The following is an 8102-nucleotide window of genomic DNA, read 5'->3' as shown; positions in this document are numbered from 1 at the left end:
TGAACTCCTCGTTAATTGCGGTGATAATGAACACAAAATAAGATGGTTTCTCGTTCTTTTTCCCCTTTGAAATAATTCATGCCGTCAGAACTATTTTTTATAAATAGTCTGATGTAAAAACATAACATTCACGTAAGATTTAACTTGTAACAAATTATGAACCGAACGGGTACGTAAACAGAGGAAGCATATAGAATTATGCTAAAAAAATATACAACTCTATCATCTTTAGTAATGGCAGCCACTAACTTTAGGACGCCGGTATAGCTCGAATGGCGAAGTCCGTCTCTTATGTCTATCACAACTAAGGCGGTTCTCCAAACTATATCTATGGCGGAAACGCGGAGCAAGCAGGATACAAAACTTCACTCGGCTCGTCAGAACTCGCACAGAAAGCTATAAGGAGGTAAGAATAATCTTGTTAGAGCGGCTATATTTGCACTAATAACGATTTCAGACGGAACTCAAACACCGGCAGATATGATGCCGTTTTTCCATAAACGTGGTTGCATCTTTTGTAAATGACTGCGCCTACGTAGACTAACAAGGAAAAAATATATTTTTTTCTTTCGGAGGGAGAGGTTAACCTAGCCTGCCCCGCATCCTGTGTGCAACGTTTACAATTTGCAAATGGACGTCCGGTTTGGACGATTCATTCGAATAATAAGGCATGCAAATGGGTGGTTGGTAGCCGTTTTAGAACGAGGTGATGAACTTAAGAAGCATAGATAAATGGGATCGAACCAAGCAATAAAATTAAAGAGTAAATATCGTATTCCTATAATAAGGATATGAACACAACATGTTTGGAACAATAATTCAATGTCAACAGATACAGATTGGCTGACTGTTCCTTCTGTTTTCCTTTTCTTTCTCTACCATTTCGGTTCAGTCATACAAGCATAACCTTGGATGTATCAAGATTCAAGTATAAATACAACTTATGAAATGGATTAGAACAATCGCTTTGCGTGGTGACTTTGGAAGAGGACAGGCTTGAAAACTGTTGGGGCCATTATTACCATTTGAATGGTAAGGCAGTAATGTCAAAATACCTTTGACTTATTATTTGTTTTTATAGACTAATGAATAAATTTTATACGGTAAATATATTCTTTTTCCAACTCTATATCCAAAATAACGGACAATTTTATGATTGACCTATTTTAATACTTATCTTATAGCTGCTCTACTGTTAGTATTTCAAACATGAATTGGTGATATATCAGATCACGGGTGCAGATATACTGAACCCATTAAGGACACCGTGTATGTCCCATAGTTGAATAGTGTAAATACTCAAGAAATGATGATCTACTAACAAGAAATGCAAATTTTATCCTGATGCTGACTTGCACAATAAGGCGTTTTAGTAATATGGTTTTCCCTGCCACAGAGCAGAAATACAATCTGTATACATCCTCACCACAAGCGGCATTTTTTCTTCAATATATGTTGGGGGGACACTAATATTACCCGCAAGAAGAGTGAATAAATAGGTGAGAATTTTTGACATACTCACAGGTGCGTGTTGGTTTGCACCTGGTGGAGGGCAATGCCTCTCATTGGCATGACACATCAAATGCCAATATTATCAAACACTTATCGGCCTCTGCGAATGTTATGCCTGTCCTTTGATTCTTACGATCTGCACAAGTTTGATATTCCTGACCATTGTTCTACCGGCACGATCGTGTGGTCTCTGGGAGACTCGATCCACCAGGGTGTCCTTTGAACTATCTTTATATGATTTGGTTTCACTTTTTATTATTATAAAAATCATCACATAAATAATTGAGTTGATTGATCCATGAGGGATCTTGCATGTCATTCTGACAAGTGTAATGTTGTGATTAGATGGAACAGTATCCTTGTCTGATGGACATGTATAAATGTTTTGGTTGCAGCCTTGAAAAAGCCCTGTGGGCGAAACGCGCGTCGGCTGCTGTCTTTCCTCATATGAACTTTGGAAATAAAACACCAGATCTCAACCCAAGAAGATTTGTGTGGATATTCTATTGAGAAGTTCTTTTTGGGCTTTGGAAAATCATTGGATGCTGAGATTATATGGACTGTTCTTGAGACAAAATATTTACATCACTTGATGCGTCACAATAATATGGTGTGCTTGGGTGTGTTACATATATATGTTTGACCTAGATTCAATTGGATACTAGGACGGATTGACACCTTGGTGGGTAGGTGTCATACACCTTAGGAGCACCCTAGCCATAGTTGCTGTCTCCAAACCACTTCTATCTATTTTTACAATTGGTGAAACTCTGTGATGTGCGGTTAAATTATAGCAAACCCATTGCCTTTGACTGTTAAATATATTGGTTTTGTCAATGTTTTATTAAGACATGTTGCCCAGTCCTTTTTTTTTTCAAAAAAAACTTTAAAACATGCTGTATAGCTGCTAGTGATGTTGCGTAATGTGTTGAACAGGGGACAGGGACAGGGGTGAATGAATGGGCCGCAGCGCGCACACACATGTTTTCTCCCTCAGTTGACTTTCACTTTTTAATACCGCCGCGCGCGTATGCGCGTGGGGGGCCGGCGGCGGGGGGGGGGGGGGGGGGGGGGGGGTATTGGCAGGGGGGGGCAGGGCTGGCTGGTGAGTGACCAATGCCCTCATTACATTTGGCACAGCACGTGCACAATCGCCGGCGGCGCAAACACGCAAATGCTAGGTGTGGGCGTGGCGTGTGGCATCGGGGGTGCGCAATCGCATAGCCAAGCCATAGTCAAGAAGACGAAGAGAGAAGACAAAGTCAGGCCCACCCACGCTCAGACAGCACTGTCTGAAAAGGCTGAATAAGTAAGTCCGTCCCGTCATCTGCGGGGCCTTTATAATTTCATTGCCCTGCAGAGCAGACAGGACTGTCTGAACAAGTAAGTCCGACCGTCCCGTCACCTGTCCTGCGGGCGGGGCCTTTATAAATTACATTGCCCGTGCCCGGCCCGGCTGTCCGACACTGGATGTGTTCTTCTGCATGTGAGGCGGGGATGAAAAGGGGCACTCCGAAAACTGCATCCCCGGTACTCGAGCATCACCCAGCACCCACTACACATCCTCACTCTATCATTCTTTTGTTATTTCGTCCATTCATTTTCACACTCACATCCACGCTCCAATTACAAGAGGACGACTTTATCAAATAGTATACCCAAGTGTTTCTGCAAAATACACGTGCTTCCTTGTTGGTCCAAGCATTTACTGCTTTTCTGTGTTCTTGGTCCATTACCAGATTTCTATTGTCGGACTCTAAAAACACAATTATGATGCAGACATAGACAGTTACGCAGCGGGTTTCGGCAAACGCCACGATTAACAAGGTCTGGGGCTCTGGGTAATATAATGACACTTCCATCTGAATCTTTCTTGCCAGTCTCATTGCGCCGCTTCACAGTTGTTCCGTTTTTCAAGTGTGATGTAATTGTGCCAGTCATTTCTCAAAATGAGGCACAAGACACTCTTCTGTCCATTGCATTCGGCGGTGCTGCTGTAGAACAGTGAGCGGAGATTTGCACCATATTTAAATTGACTCTGCTTGAATGACTGAGCTCTTCCATCTAGCTAACGACGTGCTTTTATGCTCTTTTGTAGTTCATTCTGAAGAGGCCGGCCCCTGTCCTGGCTAGCCTCCCCGGAAGACTTGTAACGAGAGGGGCGCTGTAAATAGAATGTTAGTAATGCTGGCCATTTAGAAAGCGCCAACGCAAACTGGACTGCCTCTAGGAGCGAGGAAATATTGGGTCTTGTGGCCCAGTGGCCACCTAGGGGCGTAGTTCGGCCTCTTGGTCACAAGTTCAAATCCCAGCGTGTCCACTCAGTCTTTCATCTTTCTGAGGTCGATAAAATTAGTACTGTTGAGTTGGGTAACAATAAACATCTGCTATTGAGTGCCAAGACACCCTCCTGGATGTGCATTACAGCCACAAATGTTATGTTAATAACGATGCCCCAATGATGCTCCCCCTGCTGACAGCCGGTGGTGCAGGTCAACCTGAAGCTGAGTGTTTTTGAGACCGGGCCTTGCAGACTCTGGGTCCCTGCTTCATCTTCAACACAGGTTGAAGCACCTGGGTTTGGACTTGAGAGGCCTGGGAACAGCACCGGCCTCTCCCTGCCAGGGCATCAGTGCACGGAGGGCAGGTGAGGGGTGAGGTGAGGGGGCTCAGCGTGTTGGTTGGGCCTTCAAGAACCGAAAGACTAGGGAGTGCCAGCCGAGAGCTGCCTTTATTATGTCGATATGTTCTGAATGGGGTTAATGTACTATTTTAAAATAGGATCTTGCCGGCTAAATGCTGTAGCCGTCGGAGAGAGGCGCCCTTTCCTCGAAAACCCATGCACATTCTGCAAAGGTCATGAATGACTATCAGTGTAAACACCAACCAGCCATTCTCTGGACCGTGGGCAATCAAGACCCCTTTTGGACTCGAGTGGGAGGTCCCAGAGTCAGCAGCGGCTTGTAGGCAGCTCTCCTATTTGTAGTGAGACTCTTCACTGAGGCTGGGCCTGGCTGAATATACCAATTGTAAATCGAGGTTATGTGTAATTTCACCGGGGTTACGTCATTCCTGTAAATTATGTTCCACAATACCTGCATATGACATAATCTATGTGAATTACTGATTTCTTCAAATACAATGCTTTTTTTCTCATACTGATTTCCGTTCCTGCAGCTAAGCAGCCTCTAAACATGATGGTACATTCAGAGAACATTAACCCCTAATGACTCTACATGCTAGACTGTCCCTTGCGCTCTGGGTGTGCGAGCCCTGGGGTGGCGCATCACACACTGTCTGATTTGAAGACTGAAGTAAGTGTCACCACCTGCGGGGCCTTTATAATTTACATTGCCCAGCAGACAGGACTGTCTGAAGTCTAGACTGAACAAAGTTGTCTAAAATGTTCAACGTGTTCTCTACAGAGAGCTCTGGCCACCTCCATCGAACGTGGTGTGTGATTTCTTACACGTCTTCTACTTTTGTTGTGGCGTTAATGTATGTCTGAGATGTGACAGACACTCTGTAGGTTACCTGTGATTCTGAGACACCCACGCGTATATAATGAGTTATTGCACCATATCATATGCATACGATGACTTTTCTATTTTGCTGTACCGTAAGCACGTAGTATACAAGTAGGGCAAGGTTTATCAGCACTTTGAACTGCTGCAAAGTCACGAAACATGAGCCAAACTGGCATAAAATATTTATTTGGGGTTTTCTTCCAGCACAAAAAATGTTTTGCACTGGTAAAATATTAAGAAGTAACAAAAAGTAAACGTATGCTGTACTTTGTGATTCTTTACTTCCAGGGAGCGTCCATGACTGAACTAGTCCGTCCCGTCACCTGTCCTGACTCTGTCTCCTGCGGGGCCTTTATAATTTACATTGCACGGCTGGCCCGGGCCCAGCCCCTGTCCTGGCTAGCCTTGCGCTCTGGGTGTGCGTGTGCCACTGTGCCCTGGGGTGGCGCATCACTGTCAGAAGACACTGAAGTAAGTCGGTCCCGGCGTCACCTGGGGCCTCTATAATTTACATTGCCCGGCAGACAGGACTGTCTGAAGTCGAGAGTAAGTCTGTCCCGGCACCTGTCCTGACTCCTGCGGGGCCTTTATAATTCACATTGTCCGGCCCCGGCCCCGGCCCCTGTCCTGGCTAGCCTTGCACTCTCGCTCTGGGTGTGCCCTGGGGTGGCGCATCACTGTCTGAAGACGCTGAAGTAAGTCCGTCCCGGCGTCACCTGCGGGACCTTTATAATTTAAATTGCCCGGCACGCCGCCCCGGCCCCTGTCCTGGCTAGCCTTGCGCTCTGGTGTCCAGGGTGTGCCCTGGGTGGGGAGGCGCATCATTACAGGATGGGGTGTGCGTAGAGCTTTGAATGTGCATAGGGCAAACGGTGCAGGGGGGGAATGTGGGAGCACAAGTGGGGTATATGGGCGTCCGTGAGGTGGTAGCGGCCCATAAGAGGAGAATGTTTATTCGTGAGGTCAAAATAAAATGTGAAGGGAGGGGAGTGGAAGGCAGGGGATCGGTGTGTGAACTGGAAGGTATCATTCCAAAGGACCAGGGGTTGGTAATAGCCGGGAGATGGTGAGTGGCACTGGTGCGCCGCGGCGTTGGATGTCTGTGCGCCGGGTAAGGTGGGAGGTTGTGAGATGGAGCTCTTGCATTAGGAGGATGTGTACCCCTGAAGTGTAAGGGGTAAGGTGCCTCTTTCAACGGGATAAGGGGCCTCTTTCAAAGTTTCAAGGTATTGTCAATTCTATATCAGACCCTTCATAGTTGTTCTTTGGTCTTCAGCCATAGGCAGTTGATCAGACAATAGTATCACTCCTTGGCATTGTTCTGATTGCTGCCTAAATTAAATAATCTGACAGGATTGTTGCAAATGGCATAGTGTGTATGTTGGGTGTTTCCCACTTTCTCACTAGACCTTACAGAAAGACAATATAGAGGCAATTCATTTAAATGTAGGAGGTTTCAAAGAAAAATATGCTAGATTTCTGCATGGTAGGGCAAAGTGGTACATGGTGTGCCGCGCCGCCGGGAGAAAGGCATGTGTTTTGCAGGGGGGCCCCTTCAAGTTTCGTTACGCCAGTGGCTGTCATTCCTGAAATTGGTGGGAGGTGACACAGCTACTTTAAAATTCACTGAAGCAACTCTGGCTTAGTGGAGCTGCTAATAAGTTTTCCTGGGGTATGTCATTTGTTAGGTGTTTGGGGTGGGACTCTCATTTTTAGTGTTCAGTGTGAGAGAGATCTTTTAGGTGAAGCCAGCCTTTCGCCCTCATCCTGATCACTGTTTAGTGTGGCTGCTAAAAAGCCAGCCGCAAAAACTTCCCTCCTCTTTGGGCCGTCTGTTGTGAGTACTCTAAGCTGGAGATAGATAGATAGATAGATAGATAGATAGATAGATAGATAGATAGATAGATAGATAGATAGATAAATAGATAACTAGATAAATAGATAGATAGATATGTTTATTTTCACAATTAATTAAAATCATTGCAATTCATACGAAAAGGACATAAAAAAGCACTTTACACTCTCAATTAAAAAGTTCATGTTAAGAAAAAAAGACGTTCATAGCTAACACAGCGGAGGTTCATGGGGGGCATCTACTGATAAAACTGAGTTTATCTTGGTCATAAATTTTACAAATCGGGTGGCCATCTGAGCTGAGTCCCCCTTTATACACTCCTATAGGGCTTCTTCTCACGTCCGCACATTAAGAGTTCTCCAGATGGGGCGCAACCAGAAAATTCTAAAGGGGAGTAGAATTCTACAGAGCACAAAACGTGTATTACATTTTCTTCCCCCTTACTGCATTTCTTCCCCCTTACTGCAAAAACGACACTGAGAGGGCGTATCTGCCTTATACCTCCATCCATACTTATACACCATCAGGGGGATTAGGCCAAAACGTAGTCTCATTAGCTGATGTTTCACCGATGGCTTCATAGAGGATGACAGATAATACGGTAAGGTTGTAAGGTCATAAAATGTTGACGCCCAGCTACCATGAGATAGATTTTTCACGGCTGATGCATCGTGTTCCACTGATTTTTGCTTGTTTAGTCTAAACTTTAGCGACCACCCCTATTGGCAGCGAGCTTGCCCATAATTCATGAGCTTCTAGTGCCTCCAAGCAGAATATTAAAAATGGATTCCAGGAAGTGTTGGGTTTATTTAACAGTGACCATATACAGCTCTTTAGTGTGGAGTCACGAGCCATCTCCGTTTTTACACAATAGGCAATGAATCTTGCTTTCATAATTCAATGTTGGGAAAACAGGCAGAACTCCATACGGATTTGGGCATGAGAAGTCGAGGTGGGTAAATGAAACACTCAGCGAAAGCAAGCTGATTGTACTCTATCCAACCAGGTGAACATTTTATCTTTAAAAGTAATGGCGCCAAAAGCTATAGTGGGTAGTACTTTGGCACCTATCACTCTGATTAATGGAGTGAAGTCTGGAGAATGGAGAGCTTTCTTAGTTCTTAAGAAAGCCCCCTCCGGGCTGTGAGCCATACCTTGCATTGCAGCGATTTGCGGACCCGGGCTCCCTCTGTGGTCTATCCAGACTC

At 45.1% G+C, this 8102-nt stretch overlaps 1 long non-coding RNA gene across 2 annotated transcripts; it reads left to right on the top strand.

Annotated features, from left to right (window-relative positions):
* Nucleotides 1–308: 308 nt before the first annotated feature.
* On the top strand, nucleotides 309–2319 carry LOC147722869 (uncharacterized). 2 transcript variants are annotated; one of them, XR_015310048.1, is made up of 3 exons: nucleotides 309–406; nucleotides 902–1032; nucleotides 1908–2319. It is a non-coding gene; the product is annotated as an uncharacterized LOC147722869 (long non-coding RNA). The 2 variants fall into 2 exon arrangements; XR_015310047.1 differs by lacking the exon at nucleotides 1908–2319 and adding an exon at nucleotides 1397–1461.
* Nucleotides 2320–8102: the final 5783 nt, after the last annotated feature.

The sequence above is a fragment of the Lissotriton vulgaris genome, chromosome 4_1 (assembly GCF_964263255.1).
Source record: "Lissotriton vulgaris chromosome 4_1, aLisVul1.2, whole genome shotgun sequence".
NCBI lineage: Eukaryota > Metazoa > Chordata > Amphibia > Caudata > Salamandridae > Lissotriton > Lissotriton vulgaris.
This window is presented reverse-complemented; position numbering and strand designations above follow the sequence as displayed.